This window comes from Sipha flava, unplaced genomic scaffold (assembly GCF_003268045.1).
Source record: "Sipha flava isolate LNK unplaced genomic scaffold, YSA_version1 204_pilon_pilon, whole genome shotgun sequence".
In the NCBI taxonomy this organism is placed as follows: domain Eukaryota; kingdom Metazoa; phylum Arthropoda; class Insecta; order Hemiptera; family Aphididae; genus Sipha; species Sipha flava.
This window is the reverse complement of record NW_020272803.1, coordinates 85952-108482: the sequence shown is the minus strand read 5'-3', so window position 1 is coordinate 108482 and position 22531 is coordinate 85952. Positions and strand designations below refer to the sequence as shown.

The following is a 22531-nucleotide window of genomic DNA, read 5'->3' as shown; positions in this document are numbered from 1 at the left end:
CGTTGACTGTTTTGCAAATTATATTGTTCTTACATATTTTATGATAAAAGGACATACTAATATAGGTATATAGGTACATTGTATTTATCCTTAACGTATGTATTCGGTTGATTTTCAAATAAACAGAGTCTTTAACGATTTATTTAACAGTTATTTCCATCATAAGAACGAAATCAACAGTTTTTGGATCAGCAACAATCGCAGTTGATATATAACGTGTACTGATTGAACATGCAATTGGAAATGATTCAACTGCGACCGTGTGAGCGGTTGAATGGAAAATAAAAAATAGAATGCGAAGCGATTATGACGTATTAAAGGATACTGGAATCGAAGGTTAACTTTAGAAAACCGGTAACTAGAAAATCGTGCTTACTGTTCGATTACTAAGGCGCACGCATTCCTTTGTATAAAATCAGCATACGATTTAATAGTAAGACCCGTCGCATATCAAATGCAAATTTTCGATGTACTTATAATCGCTTTGTCTCGAACGAAGTTCATCGAATTCATCGAATTTACATTTTTGTTGACTCAACGACGATATATTTTTCTTTTCACGACAGTTCTGTTCCGGAATAGTAAAACGTGTGCATCAATTGATGGTCTCGTAACATAATACACTTAAGTGTATAACATAATAATTATTATGTGTTTTTATTATGTGCTCTGCATGATCCGTTATTTTAAGGACCAGATCGGACTTAAAATTTTACCAAGGGACCGAAGTCGGACCATATCACATTTAAATGTTAATTAAAGACCAAAATTGGACCGAACCAACGGCTTCGTATAATTTTTAGACCGGACCGAACCAGTAATTAAATAACATTTAATAAAGTAGACTGTAGACCACACTGTCGGTCCGATCTTAAAACATTTTGGACCTTTTATGGACCGGTCCGTAAGGTTCAATCTGAATTAGCCCAGGCAGTACTATATGATGCGTTTATTATTACACTGGACTGAACTTCCCGATATTATAAATAAATATATACCTAAAGTTGTAGGTTTTTTTCGTTTTATTTGTTTACATAACAATATTTGTATTTAGATTTTAAGTACCATGATTGGGACCGGACTGATTTTCATTTTTTTTTTTTTGAATCCGGACTGGACTGAAAATAATACATTTAATCTGAGGACTGGACCGAACTACTCCTAAAAGTTATTGAATCGGACCAAACCGACGCACAGTGGGCGGAATTTTGAAAATAGGTGGAAAAAAATAACAAATATGTAATATACCTATTTTACAAGTTTTAATGTTTACATAACGTAAAAGTATTAGACTTGAATTAAATTTAACATTTTTTTATAACTTATTAGCTATATATTAAACAAATTTAACATCAAATACATTATTTTATTCAGAATCTAGGTCGGTAATAACAACGTTTTTTTCGGGTGTAATTGGATCCGAACAAGTTAAATAAGTAATAAAGTTAAAACTTCCGAGGATAATGGTACCATTTTTTTAGAAGGATATGACCGTATTGATGATATGACCGGGTCAGATGCATCAATTAAACGATGAAGAAGATCAATATTTGTATCAATTCGACTGGTTTTCCGAGTGAAATGTTCTCGAAAAGATTTATACTGCTTATTTCTCGCTTCCGAAGCTTCCTTAGATAATTGTCCAATTGGTAGTAAGCAATGTTTTATTACATCAGCACCATGTAATAAGATTTTATGAACACTAGCCGGCATATAGTACCAGTTATAATGTTCTATGTAAAGTTTTACCGTGTCCATAGCATACTTTTCAAATGCCAAAATATTTATAAGAAAACCACATGAAATTGTTGTGAGTATTACTCCAAATCTAGATATTAATTCTATATTTAATCCGGTAATTTCTGCTGATAATATAGGATTTTCAAAAAACCGCCGAGTGGTATTACCATCATTGCTAGACCCGCTACCTTGCTTAGGTTGGGAGATAATTATACCAACTTCTTTTCGAAAACGATTAATAATATACGTTTTTCTAGCTTGAAATGATTGTTTTTCTTCTTTACTCCTCATTTGCCATTTCTTCACTTCTAATCTGTACGAAATATGCATTAGACACTCAAAAAAACGTATACGTGCATGAAGTGTAGACAAACCAAACGAATATGTCGATATATTATTAGTTCTATTTTTAATGAAATCTATGTTATTAATATTTTTTGGAGACACTCCACAAATATAGCAAACCTGGGAACTTGTTTCGGTAATCACATTGCAAATTTTTCCATCAACCATAGTAAGCAACAATTTGTTGTTGATTTTTAAATTTATTAAGCCAATAACCACTTTTGTAGGTTCGAGGTTGTTTATTTGATTTTCTATGTACAAAACTTCATTCTTAATAGTATCTTGTATTTCTTTTTCAAACAAAAATCGAACTGGTCTGTAGAACCTAGTAGATGACGGATATGGATTTTTCCATATTATTATTTTTTCATCATTTTTTTTTTGAATTACATATAACTGAATTGGTACAAGAGATGTCATTAAAATATTTGAATCACAAACATTATCATCAGTAAATTTCTGTTTGTATTCTTTTTGACCAGAGCTACCGTCAAAACCCCATTTATAAATAGATTCTACCGAATCTGGTAGTATATGACATATATATATATGTATATGGTTGTATATAGCTGAAGAACTGTTTTTTGTAATTTGACGATTCGGGAAGTTGTAGTATCTAATATGGCCTGCATTTTAATTTCCGCTGATGACTCGGTAATGAGAATACTGTGGTCAGGCGGATAACATTCTTTTTTTATATTTTTTATAACATCGTAAAATGGAAAAACATTAACTTCTTTCTCTTTTAGTCGTTGGCGCAATTTCATATATTGTTGTTTGGTCAAGTTTAAATCTACAAGAATAGCCAGAGCTTCTTCAGGGGTAAACATTTTATTAATACTAGAATTTTGCGTAAATATTTTATATGCTTTTTTAAATTTATAAGCTCGAGTTGGAGTTGTTTCGGTCACTTCTCCGATAACTGTTGATGCGTGCCTTTTACCAGAAGACCGTAAGCTTAGACGAGAAGCAAATGCTTGTTCTTGAGAACTATGTGAATCTAACAAATGTTGAACCCTTTTTTTTTTAGTTTTATCACAGCTTTCTTCAAAATGTTTTTTTGGACGACCATGGCTTTTAGTTATAGTATTATTTGTCACGTTTTTATTAAAGGAAAATATTAATTTAGTATCAAGCCAAGGAGAATATTTTTAATACAATTTATTTGCATTACGACCACACTCTTTCAATTTTTTTTGAAGGCTTGATAAAAAGGTAAAAATAACCAAAGAAATGCTAGTTTCATTATTGTGTATATTTAGCTTATTTTCTATATATTCAATAATGATTTTTCGAGATTGGGCGTTCAGTGGTCTAATATTTTCATTTTTTCTTAAAAATTCAAATAATTCTCTACGCATAACACCTAACAAAAATAATTATTATTTTAATAGACGCAGAGAAAAGCAAATAAAATATATGTACAGTTAAATTTTATGAACTTTAGAATGATCTAGCATAGTATTTGCAGAGGTCAGATTTGACCATTTTTTTAAAACTACCATTAAAATTAAAATTTTGAATCGCGACGATGCAATAGTTTTTGTATATTAAGACCGTACTAGACCAAACCGGACTGATTAAGATCGGACCATGCAGAGCACTAGTTGCAGGGTATCCCACGAAGATATTACACCTTTTTTTTTTTAGAAAATAATTTTTAATGTTATTATTTCCGAAAAAATATTTAGAGTTTATTCTCTTGTGGGTTTATAAAAGTTAAATTAACTTTAATATTCATTTTCATGTGATTTTAAATATTTATAAATATAATATTGTTATAAGGAAAATTAGTGAGTAATTAATAAGAATATTCGATATATTTTAGTATTATTTTGTTTTTGTTTTATTAACATTACTTTATCAAATAAAAAAATAAAACTATCTTCATTGCCTCGGGAGATACCAAAAATCGTATTTTCTTCGAGGGACACTTTATGTCGAATATACGTCATTTGGACGTGGTAATCTCGACGCGCGTCAAATGGACGCGGTCATTTGGACGAATGAAAATTGGGCGCATGCGTCAATTAGACACATTCAACTTTGACGTGATCACTTTTAAACGTGAGTCAATGTTGACGCAAAACAAAAATAAAATAAATATAACATATATATTATTAAGTAATTTCAACGTAAAAATCTGGTATCTGTATATCTGTATATTATTATAACTTGCTTACCTATATGGTCACATATATCTAAATTGTACACATTTCATCATTATCTTTATAACGGTTTGCCGTTCAATTAAACCTAAATCATTAATAAAACATACCATAACCTACAAAAAAGTCTGCAGAATATTTTTTGTACTGAGTCGGGTTCCAACTGGTGACTGCGCGCGTCGTGGCCGAAATAGTAACCACTATGCCTCACGTATGTTATATATATTTTAATTTGTTTTGCGTCAACATTGACTCGCGTCAAAGTTGCATGTGTCTAATTGACGCATGCGCCCAATTGTAGTTCGTCCAAATGACCGCGTCCGTTTGACGCGCGTCGAGATTACCGCACAGGGGCGGATCCAGAGTTGGGGAACTGTGGGTCAAGCCATTTCAAGAGGCCATTTATTAGGGATGAAACTGAATTAGAAATTAATACCTTGTAAAAAAAAAAAAAAAACACAATATTCTCATAAAAGTGTATAAGTATATTTATATTATACTTTAGAATTAGTGATATCACCGTAATGACTTATTTACGATTAATAAATATAATCTAATTTTATCAGCGCAACAAACGTATGGAATTAAATATGATTTAATTAACTTTTTACTAAAACGATATAATTTAAAATATAAATTATAAATTAAAAAATTTTAAATTTTGAATATACATGCCATTCATTTTTCAAGTAACTCTGATGGGCCAACTGTCCAAGAGTCCAAATCAAGGTCTAAAAAGAGAAAAAAATTTTCAAGAGGCCAATTTTGTCAACAAATATTAACTATGGGTCAGCTGACCCCTTGAACCCCCCCCTAGATCTGCCCCTTTTACCGCGTCGAAATGACGGGATTCCACTTATGTCTATAACTATTTTATACGATTCGAGACCGGATCGGGACGGCACTTTTTAAAGATAGCTTTTCGATTTATCTCAGTACATATGCTCGATATGTATACTACGGCTGTTACCCATCGGTGAAATACATAAGCGCCAAAATGAGATAAAAAAAAATAAATAGTCGTATCGTACAAAAGCGCCAAAATCGTAGGTATCTGTGAGCCTCGGTTAAATAACAGGTATTAATTTGGACTGAAATTTCGGATAATGAGGTTATACGAACTATAAATGCAGCTGAATGATATCATCGACATTTAAAAGATTAACTGTATGTGGTTCATATTTCCGTTCATATAGTAATTGATGTATTATTAATATTACAAAGCAAAACATATTTATTTTGAATTCTCCTTGTATCAATAAATTAAAAATATCTCACAAAGAAATAATTGTACTATGGAAGAAATACCAGGATGGTGAAATAAATCGTACAGAATAAGTGAAAAAAGTGGGATTAAAAAATCAACCAATTTATACATTATGATATTATATAATTTTATATTATAATTTATAATCCACATTTTTTTTTATAAAATAGAAACCGATTTATTAATTTATTATATTTATATTGATTTACATGTATATTATAATTTATTATCGATATAATAATATTAATATAATATAATTTTTATTAGATATAGCAATTTTTAAATAAATACCTACCTATATAAAATATTAATTTTTTTGCTTATGTCATATGTCGGGTAAAACAGGTATACAATATTATTGGCACTTATGTCATACAGCCGTTACCCATTTGCACCAAAATAAAAAAGGTATGTATTTTCAGATAGCCAATTTGCGCTAAATTTACCTGATATAATTATAATAAAGTAATATTTTTTTTCTCAAATAATAATCAATTAAATATTCATGTTCAACGTTTTTAGAAGATGTAAAATATACTTATGGCTATTTTCAATAACTATTTTCTTCTCACTTGTACTTGTCGTGAACTTTATTCTTACGATTTATAATTCAAATAATTAATAAATTCGAGAATATTATTTATGTAACGTAACGAATGTCTGATGAAATCACACTGCGATCGTTCTTTTGAGGAATAACGATACCTATATATCCGATAACAGAGAACGATAATATCGTACATCATAATAAAACTGATATAAAACTTGTTAGTTTATCTTTCGACGCAATAATATACAAAGCTTTAAAATCTATAGACTTATAAAAATAACTTTACTATACATTATAGATATGACGTCTTTAAAATAGAAAAATTAACCAAGTTGTTAATTTTAAATGTTTACACCGGTAAGTTTGGCGCGTATTAGCTGTCTGAAAAATATAACTTTTTATTTTGGCGCAAATAGACTGTACCCAAAACGACCTCATTTTTTTTGGCGCAAATGGGCGATGCCCTATACCAGCGGTTTCCAAATTTTTACAATCATGGAACCCTTAAAAAACAAATTGTGTTTCGCGGAATCCTAATGTCTTTAATTCCAATTCAACTCTAATTTTTATAAAAAACAAAAAAAAAAATAGGAAAACTAATACTCTAAAAAATGTTTTTAATGATACTGTTAATATTGTTAACAATTACTCTTTATTAAATTAGTTTAAAATACATTTTTTTAAATAATATGAAATAATATTTTTTCCAAATCTGTATATATAAAACAGTAAGCTGATTGACTGCTATCAACGCATAGCTCAAACCATTGGACGGATCTGGCTGAAATTTGGCATACGGATAGCTATTATTATGTAGACGTGCGCTAAGAAAGGATTTTTCGAAATTTTGAATTTAAAGGGTTGAAATCGGTTTAATATTTTTTGACCAGGTCGATAACTGCGCTATTGAAAATGAATTATATTAAATAAAACTATTAAAAAATTATTAAAAAACTATTAAAAACTATTTAAAAACTGTTAATTTTATTTTTGGTAGTAAATGACGGGTATTGCATAAATATTAAACAAAAAGATCCCGCAACAGGTGCCAAAACAAATAAGAATGTTAGTTCAAAAAATTATTATGCATATCGGTCGATGATTAGACGCGATCAGGACTAAGTTATTTTACGATGCACAATAATAATAATAATTACGATGCTTTGTCAACAATTCATGGTCGAAATATATATAAAGATAGATAGCGAACGATTTCGATTCAATCAAAAAAAGCTGCGTGCAAAAGATTCTCAAAACAATTGTTAGATATTGGAGATGGGAAAGTTACTACAGATGAAACGGGATGTATAAAATTACCGAACGATTTCTGCACAATCATTTATTCGCAAGATGCTCTCATTGACCAGATATGTCCCAGTGTACACAGACAATACACAAATCATGAGTGGCTGGCAGAAAGAGCAATTTTAGTAGCAAAAAATGTGGAGGTCAACGAATTGAATCTCAAGATACAAAATTTGTTACCAGAAAACTTGGTGTCATACAAATCTAGATACAGTTTGCGATGCTACTGAAGTTGTAAATTATCCAACAGAGTTTTTAAACTCATTGGATTTACTAGTCATGCCACCGCATAATTTACAATTGATCATTACAATTTACCATCGATAAAATACCTCCTTCAGAGTCGTTTAAAGTTGTAATACATGCAGATAAAAAACCACCAGAAGAACATAGAGGTCAATAGTGTTGTCAACAGACAACACTCGTGGCAATGGATGGCTTGTGTCGGGAACGAAGTTGGTACTACTGGCGTACGCGACGCGCACCATGAACCGACTTGTAAAAAGGACCACGGGTGAAAACCACGTGGACGCCAACGTAACTAAAGTGAGGTGGTATCTAACACACACCTCATCGAGTGCGTTTCCCGTACGTTAACCTGATATGCATAATAATTTTTTGAACTAACATTCTTATTTGTTTTGGCACCTGTTGCGGGATCTTTTTGTTTAATATTTATGCAATACCCGTCATTTACTACCAAAAATAAAATTAACAGTTTTTAAATAGTTTTTAATAGTTTTTTAATAATTTTTTAATAGTTTTATTTAATATAATTCATTTTCAATAGCGCAGTTATCGACCTGGTCAAAAAATATTAAACCGATTTCAACCCTTTAAATTCAAAATTTCGAAAAATCCTTTCTTAGCGCACGTCTACATAATAATAGCTATCCGTATGCCAAATATCAGCCAGATCCGTCCAATGGTTTGAGCTGTGCGTTGATAGCAGTCAATCAGCTTACTGTTTTATATATACAGAAGAAGATAATATATTAATTACATTTAAACGTTATTTTTGGGCTTCTATTGTACCAGAGTTCTGAAAATAAAATATAATATCAATTCACGTGTTACACATTTGTTATTCAAATCAGTATGAGTTGACGAATTTCAAAAATCCAAATTTCAATTTTAATATGATTAATATAATACTACAATACTGATGAATTATTATTATCTACCAAATAGTAACATGTAATAGTATTCTGTAAAATTGATTATAAATTATAATAGAAGCAAAAATTGTATTCTATTAAAATAATATAAATATAATATTTACATGTACATTTACGCAAGTGTGTTCAATGCGTAAGCGCTTTGCAAGTTCTTGGAATAGAAAATAAAAAAAAATGTATAACAAATAAATCACATACCAAACATGAAATTTAATAAGTCGGAAATCATTTGAAAACGATTTCAATCAATTATTATGATGTGATGTTATATGTAAACATTTTAAGTTAATAATTCTTATGAAAACAATAATAAAAATTAAATTTTAAAATAACATTTTAAAGTACAACATTATTTGTCTGATTTCCCAACTTAAGTTGTATTGCTCTTAAAAGATTATTACCTACGGAAAAAAAAAACATACATATTAGGATATGTATATAAAATAGTAACAGGAGGTATTTATTGCAACAATAAAACCTTACCATTTTTCAGGATTTAAAAAAATAAAAAATTAAACCTAGTGAAAACTTCAAAATCGATTATTTAAATTAGTTTTTCTATTTGTAACCTCATAAACAATGAGTTTACTGCGATTTATACGTTTTGTTTTTAACGTGTACCGTTATGACTCGTAATATTAATTTGTGTCGACTCGTGAAATCGACTCTCAATCAATGTGCACCGATTACATAATAAATAACGATGAACGGTGAATATTAACACTCTTACTGCTCGCGTTGTATTACTTAGTACCTAATTAATTATCTGTAATATGTTAATCAAGCATAACGCGTACGGTATTTCGTTGGGTGATATCGAGGACGCAGTGGTGAAGCATGAGTATTTAAGTCGAGGAGACGCTAAAAAAATACGTTACAGCCCCCCTCCCCTTTTATAACTTTATATGTATGTTCGATTAAAAGGACACGGTCTTTTGTTTTTTTATTTCATATATTTTTTCGTATGAGTAGTTTACTATACCATCATTCTAAATGTTGTTAATTAAATCGTCAGATATGGCGGCAAATGACAATAATATTTTAATATTTAGATACGAATATCACACCAGAAATAAATAAATCGTAAAATAAAAACCAACCAATAACTAGGATAGGTAACAAAATAGCATCGAACGATAACGCAACAACGCGACAAGCAATTACGATTAAGTACATTTGTACTCGTTGCTCTGTCAAACATAATAGCTTATAAATTATCAAATAATTCTTAATAAATAATCAATAATGGTAAATACTTGAAAATTACTACCTAGAAAATATTTTATTATAACAATATTACATATTTTCAGTTAACTACTATTATTATCAAAAACATTAACAAATATAATTTATATTAACTAATAATTTTATTAATTTTTAATAAACTCGCAATAAATAACTAAATTAATAAATCATTCTCGATATTACAAGAATGTTGAAAGTTTCATGTTTGAAATATTTCAAAGTAAAAGTTTTTCGTGAACTTTATTGTATAATTAGAATTTAATTCACTATGCTTGAATAAATATTTCCGCCATTGCGAACGTTTGCTAATCAATATCATGGATAATACTGTTGAATGGTGCGATATATTAAATATAAAATGAAAATAAAAATTGTATACTTAGAAAGGCAAAATAAGAGCATGAAATTAGTGAATAGTAAAATTTCATAGTATAATGAAGAAAACGAGTTATCTAACGAAAATTGGATTTTTGCTCTGCATTTTGAATCTATTTTTATTTTACTACTTGGTTATGCACCAAAGCCGTATAATTTGCAAAGACGTGGACTAATTGAACAAAAAGTATGTATATTTTTCACCAATTAAATCTTAATAGAGAACGGGTCAACTATTATAAATATTAGTTTATCCAGCAATTTGTTGTGAAATGGTCAAATAATAATTGTCCCCGTAAAGGCGATTATTGTACTGAGCATAGCGGAGCATACAGTAAAATATTCGTTTCATGGTTATATTGTTTTCAAAATTGTAGAATAATAAAAATTCGCAAATAAAAATGTTTTTCGAACGATAAAAAAATAGCAAATTCATTTGTAGTATTTTAAGATAAACAGCACAAACTTTTTTCGTTTAAGAAAAAAAAGGAAGTTCGTAAATAATTTCGATTTTTTAATGAAAGGAAGCAGCTTATGACGTTTTTATTTTCATTCATAGAGAGATAAATCATATTAAACGATTCATTGATCCTTTTTTTTCAACAATTTGCTAGGATTCGATCCCTGACCGTCACGACTGATATATAACAATATAGCAGATACTTATATAAGTATCCATATATAATTATAATGATTCACTATACATCCGAGTTAGACAACGGAGATGTACAAATTTCATTTAATTACAGTCTATATGTATATTAGAATACTTGTATATTTTTTATTGCACATGAGTATAACAAAATAAAAACTTAAATTTTGACATTTCGTGCGAGAATAAGAATAAATTTGTTGACAATAATTATAATAATAAACAAAGGGATAAAAGAAAAAGAGTAGATAGTCATAGAAAAACTTAATAACATTTTTTCTGAATTTAGTTTTTATTTTATTTTCTATGTCTTTTCCTTCTTTTTTTACGTAAATGATAACAATTATTAGACAGTGAATCACGGAGAATTAATTTCTTCACAGATAAAATATTAGTCTTAAGACCATAGCCATGTCACAATGTAATTATAAATAATAATTATATCAGGTATAATAATATTCTTGGGGAGTCGACGGTCCTTTTTTTTACTTTTATAATTTTTCTTTATATATATATATATAATATTTTACTTTGCGATGTGATTATATGACTGTTCAATGAAAATCATTATTTAGAAGGGACCTAAAATGGGCTACTTAATAAGATTAAAATAAATTAAATTATACTATTTTGATGAGATTTTCTTTTCTTTTACTTTTTATATTTTAATTTTAATATATTATAAAATTGTTACATGGTGCCTCCGAATTCGATCTTATTCAGGTCGTGGTTTCGCATCTCTCTTCAAGGAATGTTCCCGGTCGGATAGTCGAAACATTATTTCATCTTGATGGTGAGTAACTCCGTGTTGACCATAGTTTAACTTGAGACGAAGAAAAAGATGAAGATGAGTCGCCGATTTTTTGAGGTCTTTTATAGTTTTGGAAATTGACTGGAGTGGTGAGGTTGACGTTGTTATTAGTTCGGGTGTTATCAATCTTAAATGATGTGGCTGTACATTCGGGTTATCGGTGTTGGATTCGATTTGTAGATTAATAATATTTATCCTTTAATACGTTAGACTAATACTCGTAATATAATTAGGTCAACCTGGTGAAACTCAAATTTGTCACGTTATAAGTTCATGGTTAAGTTACCAATTTCTCCAAAAGATATATAAACGCATTCTTGGCGAGCAATATTATCCATTATTTTTAATAATAATAATGAAAATAATAAATAATATTGGTCATCAAGTTTTATATATATATATATATATATATATATATTTTTACATAATTATTCTTACTGTGGAAATCGTAACTTCTGTTGAAGTAAACCATTTTGGTCGAATTTTTGGTGCTAAAGTGAAACTACCACATAACGGACTCTGTATTACTACGAAATCTCAATTTATCGGAAAATAACCATAGTCTCGTAGTTCTATACTTAAAATAAACGCTAAAATAAACAATCTACTTGAGCGAAACCACCGTTAACCGGGAACGTTGTCTATTACGATAAACTGACTAATGGTATAGTATTTTTTGCTTTGCAAAAGATCTAAAATATACAGGGGATTTGTACAACAGTTACAGTTACAGGTGAACGGTGAATTTTTCATTCCACCAATTTTACGAGCCACGTCGGTTTTGTTGGTTCGCAATGAAATACGTTTTGATTTTACTATTCTTGCCGACGAGTGAAAATATTTTCCACAAACCTTTAAGATTCCATTACACGTATATTCTGTAGGTGCACAATATAATTTTATAAACAAAGTGAAAAAGTTTCATCTTGTGTCAACACGATTATACGGTTGTCTCCCGGGAAAGTCATCGTCGTCGTCAGAACCATGCCTTAAACCATAAGACTTTAGGTTATATTATACTTTGTACATCATACTTACACGCGCACGCACATAATCACTCCGGACTGGGGGGCAGGGGCAGAGCTCACGTTATGCAAATATGCGTATATTATCCTTACGAACCTCATCACGTTGACTTAATTTATGATCAAACGTCTCGGCAATAGCCGTACGTCGTAATACTGCACAATCAAAGATAATATTATTATACTTGTCGTGACCATCGGTGGTATTATAGTAGTTATTAACTTCGTTTTACACGTCATGTTCTTGTATAAATTATAATCCTAGGAGAACGGGGAAAAAACCGATGAGTTTACTTTGTGTACGCTGAAAAACAAACACAATATCATGTAGATGAGACTGTAAGAGCAGAAAAATTGACCACATTAAGGTTTTAAATATTTTCCTGCTACAACAAACAGTTGGTTTACCACGAACGTTTTTTCACAAACAATATTTACCTGACCAAGAGTTAACGGTTATTTTTTGTAAAATAATTTTCAGTGCTTTAATATATTGTTTTAAAACAATTTATATAAGTTGGTCAATTTCACCGTCTTGCACGTTGATTGGAACCAAAACATGTATAACATATCGGTTCTGTTGAATTACATTTTATAAATCACGATTAAAACTTTATTCAGTAAAGAGTATCAAAATCACATGTTAAAATATTTTATGCGTCACTATTTATATATCTAGCACTAATAGTGGTTTACAACAATATATATCTATAAAGTTCAATTATGTCGAGCCTGGTTTACGAGATATTTTTTTCTCTCACGGGTAATATGAAAATTTGCCACTTCTGATTATTTGAAAAAAAAAAATAAGTATCGTTACTCGTTTTATAAATAAATACATTTCGTAGCTATAACATTCGAAAGTTGATTCGTACTTCGTGTTGTGTAATATAGAGCAGCGTTTCCCAAAATGTGTTCTGTGGGACAATGCTAAGGGTTCCGCCAGATGTATTTGATTTTTCAGAAACTTATTTTATACTATACTAGCTGAATTACCCGTCGTTGCCGGGTTCAAGTATATAAATGTATGTAACCTGCCAAGATTAAATTTTGTTAAATCTATTGAAATTTAAATTAATTAAGATTTTTGAAATAGTATTTTGTACATATTAATTTAGTTTTTAAGATAATGATTATTATCATAACCTATTCGAAAAGTTATAGCTTACAACTACCTGAACCTCTCTACAGTTTGGTATTCTGTTGAATACATATAGCATCACACTTCTCCGAATATTTTACCTTTTGTCAATAAGTTCATGGTGTTTTTGACTTTTAACCGAAACACTCTTGCAATTATATCATGTCGATTATATGATCTTTGACCGGGAAGTAAGAGCTCTTTTATCTCGTCCCAGCGAGGATTACATGTAAAAGTAATAAAAAGGTCAGTACGACCGTAATGTCTAACGTAGGTCATAGCATCTTGTGTTCATTCGTGCATGTACCTTGGCCCACCAGTAAAAGTTGACGGGAGTATAACCATTTGGCCTAACTGATTAGCTTCTATGTCTCGTCGTCCAATCGCATCTTTTAAATGAATATAACTATCTACACGCAATTTGGCTTGGTTATTTTTGATGTAATTTAGTCTTTCAGTTTCAATTTTGGCGTATTCATCTACCAAATATTGACTGAAAAGAGAACGATAATTAACTAAATGGTTGTCTTCCTCTTCTCTGACCATTATTCTATATGAGTAAAAACTTGATGCAGAGACAGTTTTTTTAAGCGGTAACTTGGTTTTTGGATCGCGTTGTGGTATATTGATTGCATACCCATCATCCTCCCCAACAAAACAATAAAGGATACTGCAGTGCGTCGTATGCTCGATGTATCTCACTGATACGGTGAAGTGAGTTACTTCGGTTTTCGAGGATAATGTCTCTTCGATCAAACTGCTGATCTACTAACACTAAAGCAACTTCATTTGCCGTTGGTGCATTATACCTGCCTCTATGTTCTTCTCGTGGTTTTTTATCTGCATGTATTACAACTTTAAATGACTCTGAAGGAGGTATTTTATCGATGGCACTTTTCAGATCTTTTATATATGGGTTCACTTGATGTAGCATATCTTGCAGTTGTTTGATTAAATTGGGTTTTAAGTTAGGATATTTAGAACACCGAATATTTACTTCTCGTTCGTTTTCACCGACAAAATAGATTTGAAGGTACTGTGCGCCCTGTCCGGGTTCAGGTAATATACTTCCAATTAAATGGTAGACCTGTTCTTTAACTTTAAATGTCGGTAAGAAACCGTCTGCTGTTACCTGTTTACCACCAAATGACGTCATCTGAAAACAGGCGTTATATTTTCGAATATTGTTCATGAATTGCACATGATCTGGGTGCAGAGCGTTAACCAAACTGTAGAGAGGTTCAGGAAGTTGTTTTAACCTCTCAAGTTGTACTTTTCCGGCGCTACAACACATACCAAGTGTCTCATCTTTCCATTTAAAAGCGTTGCACCACTGACACTTATAGGTCATAGAACCCAAAGCTACACTGGTATCAGTTCTATATGCAATATCTGGATCATATGCCATACCTGAATGCACCTTGCTTTTCCATAGACGCATAGTAGTATTTTCCTTATACCTAGATTCAGTTTGATTCTGTCTATATTTTTTTTGTGCTTTTTTTATTTGTGTTTTTCTTGTGTAATTAGTAAATCTAGCCCTTCGTTTTCAACAGAACGAAATAGATTGATCTGTTTCACTTAATTGGGATAGTGAAATGTTTGCAGAAATGTTACTGTGTACTGAAGATGCAATAGGTGAATGTTCGCGTTCATCGACCAGTTTCTCTATACGACTCTGAGTATTGTTTTCTGTCGCAGTAAGAAGATAAGCATCAAAATGTCCATTGGGCAAATCTTGTCCAAATCGTAAAAGCTTTACTGGACAATCATTAGATCCGGATTCCGAGTATAAGATACCATTTCGATAAACTTTAAAATTAAATGGAAATATACATCCCGCTGCTATAAACTCACAAAGCCCACCATAAGTTTCATTTTTTATCATATCAGCATAATATTCATTGGCCGTTGAATAATTATCACAATTTCTATTGTGGGACATAAATGAAAACTTGGTCCAGTCATTCACCACATATCCAACAATTAGTGATCGCACCTCCATCGCATTGTCTTGTGTTCCGTGTATTAAAAAAGAAAGAGCTCGGAATAAACAGGCACCATCGTCAACAATGGGGACAACAGTATGTTGTTCAAGTTCTCCATTAACTAAAAGTTTTTCTTTAGCCATTTCTTAGGTAATTAAATTAAACAACGTTAAATTAATCCTCCTAACAACAAAAACCGAATATGGAAAAATCTAAAAAACTAATCCGACAGTAAGCTGTTTTATATTACACTTGTATACCGAAACCGTTTACTGGTCCTTTATCGAACGCTGGGCTATTGCTACGACAACGACAACGACAAAGCGGCCAAGTACATATAATTTACAGCACGTGGGCATACATTTTATATAAGCAAACGTTTTCGTCACGCGCAGCTATAAATATAATATGTAAGATAATCACAATAAACAACAACGGTGCTACCGCGGCTCTATCCGCCGACAACGCGTTAACGCCGACTTAGGACCTTTAGGTTAAGTTAGTTAGGTTTAATAATACAAATTACATGTAAAAATTTTCTTTTACCGATTTCAACCCTTTAAATTCAAAATTTCGAAAAATCCTTTCTTAGCGCACGTCTACATCATAATAGCTATCTGTATGCCAAATTTCAGCCAGATCCGTCCAATGATTTGAGCTGTGCGTTGATAGCAGTCAATCAGCGTTGTTTTATATACACAGATTAAGATATTTTAATTAACGCTACAGTTTTTATTACATATAATTAACAGCTACACAAAAACTTAATTAATATTTTCAATACGATTTAATGAGAAATAATCAGTCATGGGGATGCATTTTAATTTTTAAATAGTTGAATAATATAAACTGTGGGCTTAAATTATTGTGAAAACTTGTTTAAACATAATTTACGTAGTATTATAGGTACTTAAAGTAAAATTATTTTTATTAAAATTTTAAGCATAAGGTGGTACTTACACGAAGACTTTTTCTCAACCTTTAGTCACAAAATAAAAAAAAGTTAATTAAAATGTGTGTATAACCAATAAGTGGCAATTAAACTAGAATATAAATGTATTTTATTTTAATCCAAAACATAGCGATAGTGAACAACAGAGTTATAACGATGGTTACGTTAGCAATAATCCAATAGCAATAGATAAAAAGCCCATTGTCTCCCAAGCACCTTTAAATATAGAAATATCTTAACACCATAATTTGTAAATTGCATACAATAATTGCTATGGTACCAATGCAGCCACAACAACACGTATAAAAACAAAAACTTTAAACGACCATATACTAATAACGAAAAAAAATAAATAAATAAAAATCAGTCAAAATATGTAGATAAGTAGAACAAATATATCAGTTTTACCGCAAAATCGATGTGAAAACAAATTGTGTGAAAATATCTAAGGGAATTCTTAGCCCGATTTCGAGGTTATAAGTTTTGAAAGTTAGCATCTCACGAGCACATGTGGCAATACGGACTATCGTCAAAACGAGCATTTTCGAAACACGTTTTGAACATGTTCCGGGAGAGGGCGGGGTTTAAAAATAATATCAACGGAGTGTCTGTATTGCTACATACGCTCGCGCGGTGCTCACTTACAAAATTTGTATCTCGAAATCGGGCAGTGTTCCTATAGATATTTCCACACGATATAAAACATAACCTTCCTTTCCGTTTATATTATTTTGAGAGTCCGCGCTCTACCGGAACACATTCAAAACGTATAATAAAAAATAAATTAAATTACGTGCTCGGTAATAACGTTGGTTTATAAACAATTGAAACTATTAGAGATGTACTTATGAATAAAAATGGCAATACTTTAGATAATATTTAAGTAACACCATCCAACATATGTGGTATAAATATGTCCCATTAATCTCAGTTTATGTCAGGGGCGTATTTTAGAGGAGGGTGAAGAGGGTGATCATCCCCCCCCCACTGAATCCGTATTTAAGGAATCGATTATATGTAAGAAGCACATTTCAAATTTTTTTTAATGTGTATAGTTTTATAACGAAATCGAATTAATTAACAATTTCGATTGTCTACAAAAATGTTTTTCATAAAATACGAATGAATGATAAGAAAAATTACAGAAAAACATATTTAAATATAATAATTGAAGGCGAACGGACGCCTATGATGATGTATTTATTATATTTTATCATTATCAGTACCAATGATCAGTGGTCACGGTCCATGTTGAATGTAATGAATTGGGCTTTATGTCAAGTGCATACTCAATGAAAAATTAAATAAAAGACAAGCATATCTTTCAAAATACAGATAGGTGTAAAAAAAAAACTACACAAAAGTCGATTGTAAGTGGATTCGGCATGAGGTTAAAAAAACCACAAATATTAAGGATTCGCCAGATTTAAATATTACCAAAAATTTTACTTGTACATTTTGAGCTGAATTAAAGAAAAAATTTGAGTCGCCTCCCCCCCCTAGAAGTTAGTATAAATATGCCGCTGGTTGATTAAGAATGCACCTTAAGCCACTACCAGTCGAATTTTAAACCTAACCACCGTACAATCAAATTTTAAAATCTCCAAGTATACGTTTTATCCAATTGTTTCGAAGAAGGCATGAATAAGATACCTAAATAATTATTAATGAGTAATAAAAAATTAACGTAAAATACTAATTTTTTTCTTGTATATTTCAAGTTTTTTTTTTAATACATATTGGAAAAAGTAAGAATATAAATATTTAGATACTTTGACTTTTTTTATTACATAAAAATTCGTACCCTAGTTATTTATATGTATGAAATGAATTTAAATACTGCATAAAAGACAAAGGTTTTTTAATTCTAATTCTTTAATAATTCTAATTAGAATTATTTTAAATATACAAGTATTAAATTTTTTATTACGCAGTCGACACAGTCGAATAATTTCGATTTTAACTTTTTACTGCATGAAAACTTAATAGCAATGGAAATATTGGTATATTATATAAAAAAAGACGTAAGCAATTCGATTGCTGGTGGTGATTCAAAAGATAAGTCGAGATATACGTCCAAAAGAAAATTACTAGTACGTGATCGTTATAGATTATCTTTTGGATACTGGTTCACCATTTTTAGAATTGTCTCAATTATCTGGACATAATCTGTACAAAGAATCAGTTACATGCGGTGGAATTGTTTTCGGTATTGGATGTATTTCTGGGTACAACTTTTATTAAATATTCATTTATAAATTATAAGTTAACGACTTAATAATTATTTTTTGCTTGCCAATAGGAAGGAGAATGATTATTGCTAATGACGCTACGGTGAAAGGAGGTTTTTACTTTCCTATCACGGCAAAAACAAAAAAAAACATTTAAGGGCACAGGAAATTGCCAGTGAGAATAATTTACCTCGCGTTTATTTGGTTGACTCTGGCGGTGGTTATTTGAAAAAGCAGGCAGAAATTTATCCCGACAGAAAACATTTTGGGAGAATATTTTTCAATGAAGTTATTATGTCATCAAAAAATATTACTCAAGAAAGAAAGTTAAAACTATCCAATTTATACATTTTTACTTAAAGAATTTAAATCACATAAATGTTTCAGATAGCCGTTGTGATGGAAAGCTGTACAACAGGCGCTGCTTACTTGCCTGCCATCAGGGGCGCATTTAGGGAGGGTGATATGGATGTAAGAAAACCCCCCATCGATCATATTCTATGGTATTTCATTAAATTGTAAACTTATTTACAGTATAATTTGAATAAACGTTGTATACAACTTGTCAATTTTACATACACTGTCTTAATATAATCATTTTCATTAGTATAATAATTTATATAAATACATGGTATTTATTTATGTAATGTAGGAGGGGGGCAGAGCCTCCCACTTACAATAAGTCTATTAAATTTTAAAACACCCTCGTTAAATGAATCCTGGATACGCTACTGCCTGCCATGGCTGATGAGAGTGTAATTGTGAGAAATATCGGAATAATTTTTCTTTCTGGTCCTCCGTTAGTAAAGACTGCAACAGGAGAAGTCGTGTCTGCCAAGGATTATTTTGTGATGCCATAATACATTTAGATTATTGCAAGAATGGTAGATGAGTCTGTATTTTCTGAGTTAAAAAAAAAAATTATGGAGAAACACTGGTAACTGGATTTGCTAAAATCTGTGGTTATCCTATGGGTATTATTGGTAATAATGGTGTGCTATTTTCTGAGTCGGCGTTAAAGGTTTACACATCACATATTTAGATATGTCTCATTTAAATTGATATTTTATATTGAATTGATAGTTGTTATAATATATTTAAATTGTCTTTTGCTTTGAAATTATTTAACAATATACAGTTTTAAATGGCTATGTAGAGGATACATTTCATTGAACTATGCTGCCAACGAAATATTACGTTGCTATTTTTTGAAAACATAACTGGTATAGTTATTTTCTTGGTAACATATAAATTAAATTTTTATTAAATGAAATTCATTAATTAATAATTATCGATTACATGCCAGGGTATATGGTTGGAAAAGATGCCGAAGCTAATAGTATTGCTAAAAATGGTGTTAAAATGGTAACAGCTGTATCCTGTGGTTACTTTCCTAAAATTACTTTTGTGATCGGTGGTTCATATGGAACTGGAAATTATGGAATGTGTGGTCGAGCGTATGGGTAGGTAATATAAAATATCGGGATTAAAATTGTATATATGTAAAAATGATTTGAATAATTTGATTATAATAGAACAGGGATGGCAAAACCATGGCACGCGTGCCCGACATGACACGGGAAAAGATTTTGTGGGCACGCGAAAATTTTTACTATTATATATTATATAATATAAATAATTGACAAAGCAATATTATTATAATTATTATTATTATTTATTATATATTATTATTATTATGTACCTAAACTAACCTTTTTATACTAATACATTAATTATACAATCAAATTATATTTTTATTATTTTTTTCATGCTACGCCGTGTTCAAAAGGTTTGCCATCCCTGTAATATAAAATATATATAGTAATGTTTATGTTATGTTTATAATATATAAAAAAACCAAGATTTATGTACATGTTGCCTAATTCTCGAATCAGTATAATGGGTGGCAAACAAGCAACTGGAGTTCTTGCTCAAATTCAAAGCGAAAAGAAGATTAGAGAAGGAAAACAGGTGACATTTCATAATCATAGTTTAATCGTGAGGCTTTTTAATCACGTTTGTTATAATTTTTTTAGTTGTCTAAAGAAGAAGAAAAAAATGTTTAAAAATCCGATAAAACAGTTTGAAAATGAAGGAAATCTTTTTCACTCAAGTGCAAGATAAGGATGTAACAGTAACAAGGACAATTACGATGCAAATTTTGTGATTTTGATGAATAATAGCAAAGTCGAAAACTATAGATGTTGGGAAAATGGCATTATTGATCCAGTTCAAACGAGACAAGTTTTGGCATTGAGTTTGTCTACCATCCACAAAGTACCCGTGAAGCAGACCAAATATGGAATTTTTAGATGGTTAGTTGATTCAATGTTCCAATTTTAAAATGTACCAGAACAATTATGGTATGTACGATATGGCCACTCCGAGATACTGTAAACAAATCACTGTACTCAAGGCGTGGCTTCAAGTTTTTTTAAATTATTTTATATTGTTATTTACTTACGGTTATTAAGTAAACACGGTCCAAAGTAAAATAACCACCTAAAGTTATTTTGGACGGGTTGGACTGGATTGTTTTCAAAACCATGAAAATCTAATTGATTCATATATATATATATATATTTTTTTTTTATTATTTATTTTGTCGAAAAAAATTATCAACTCCTTTAAGCCGAAGCTTGTGTTGGAGTAGAGAGTTACATAATTCTGCTAATATATAATATTATTAAGAGAAAACAAGAAAAATAAAATAAATAATATTAAGAAAAATAAGATGGTAAATCAAACGTATACAGTCTTCGGATAAAAAAACAAAATTATTAAGTATATATAAGTGTTAAAAAGGGGAAAAATAAATAAATATATTAATAAATATACTATTTATCAAAAAGCCACACATGGAGCATTTTTCTTTTGCTAAAATTACATATAAAATTAAATTAAAAAACAGAAAATTAAAAATTAGGATATAGCCTAACAAAATAGTATAATAATAAATAGTAATTATATATGATATATTAGTATTATTAATAGTATTTGTTTGTAATGATATGGATTCGAAGTAATCATTAATTCCTGTTGAGAATTACCTGCTCTTAAGTTTCTAAACTGAACTTACTACAAGCCATTTACTGTATCGTTACCATGGTTTTAAATTCTACCTATAACTCAGTGGTTATATTATACATTTTGTTTTTAAATATATGTAACAAACATAACAAGTCCACTATGCGCTGATAGAGTATGCGTTTATAGAAAGTGTTACGTTATAGTCTCTGTTGGTAATAAAAGGTAGTATGCGAAAAAATAATGTATAGATCAAAGTAGTTTTGATCCAATATTAATAATAGTGATAAACATAAAATTATGCATTTTATAACATGCATAACAATATTTTATTTTGTATTAAGAAAACTGTTGAAGGAATTGAAAAATTACCATCTTTATCAAGTTTTTGATTCTATGATAAACGTTTTATAAAACATTATGAAGTAATAATTATTCATGTACATTCTTACCATATTATTAATTATTATGCTTTTAGAGTTTAGAATATGATCAACACGTAATAATTATAGCAGTATAGCGCACAAAAAT

The 22531-nt window shown here is 30.1% G+C and overlaps 1 protein-coding gene across 2 annotated transcripts in view; it reads right to left on the bottom strand.

Annotated features, from left to right (window-relative positions):
• Positions 1–22531, bottom strand: part of LOC112682463 — a 242905-nt gene that overhangs the window by 151997 nt on the left and 68377 nt on the right. The window lies entirely within an intron of this gene.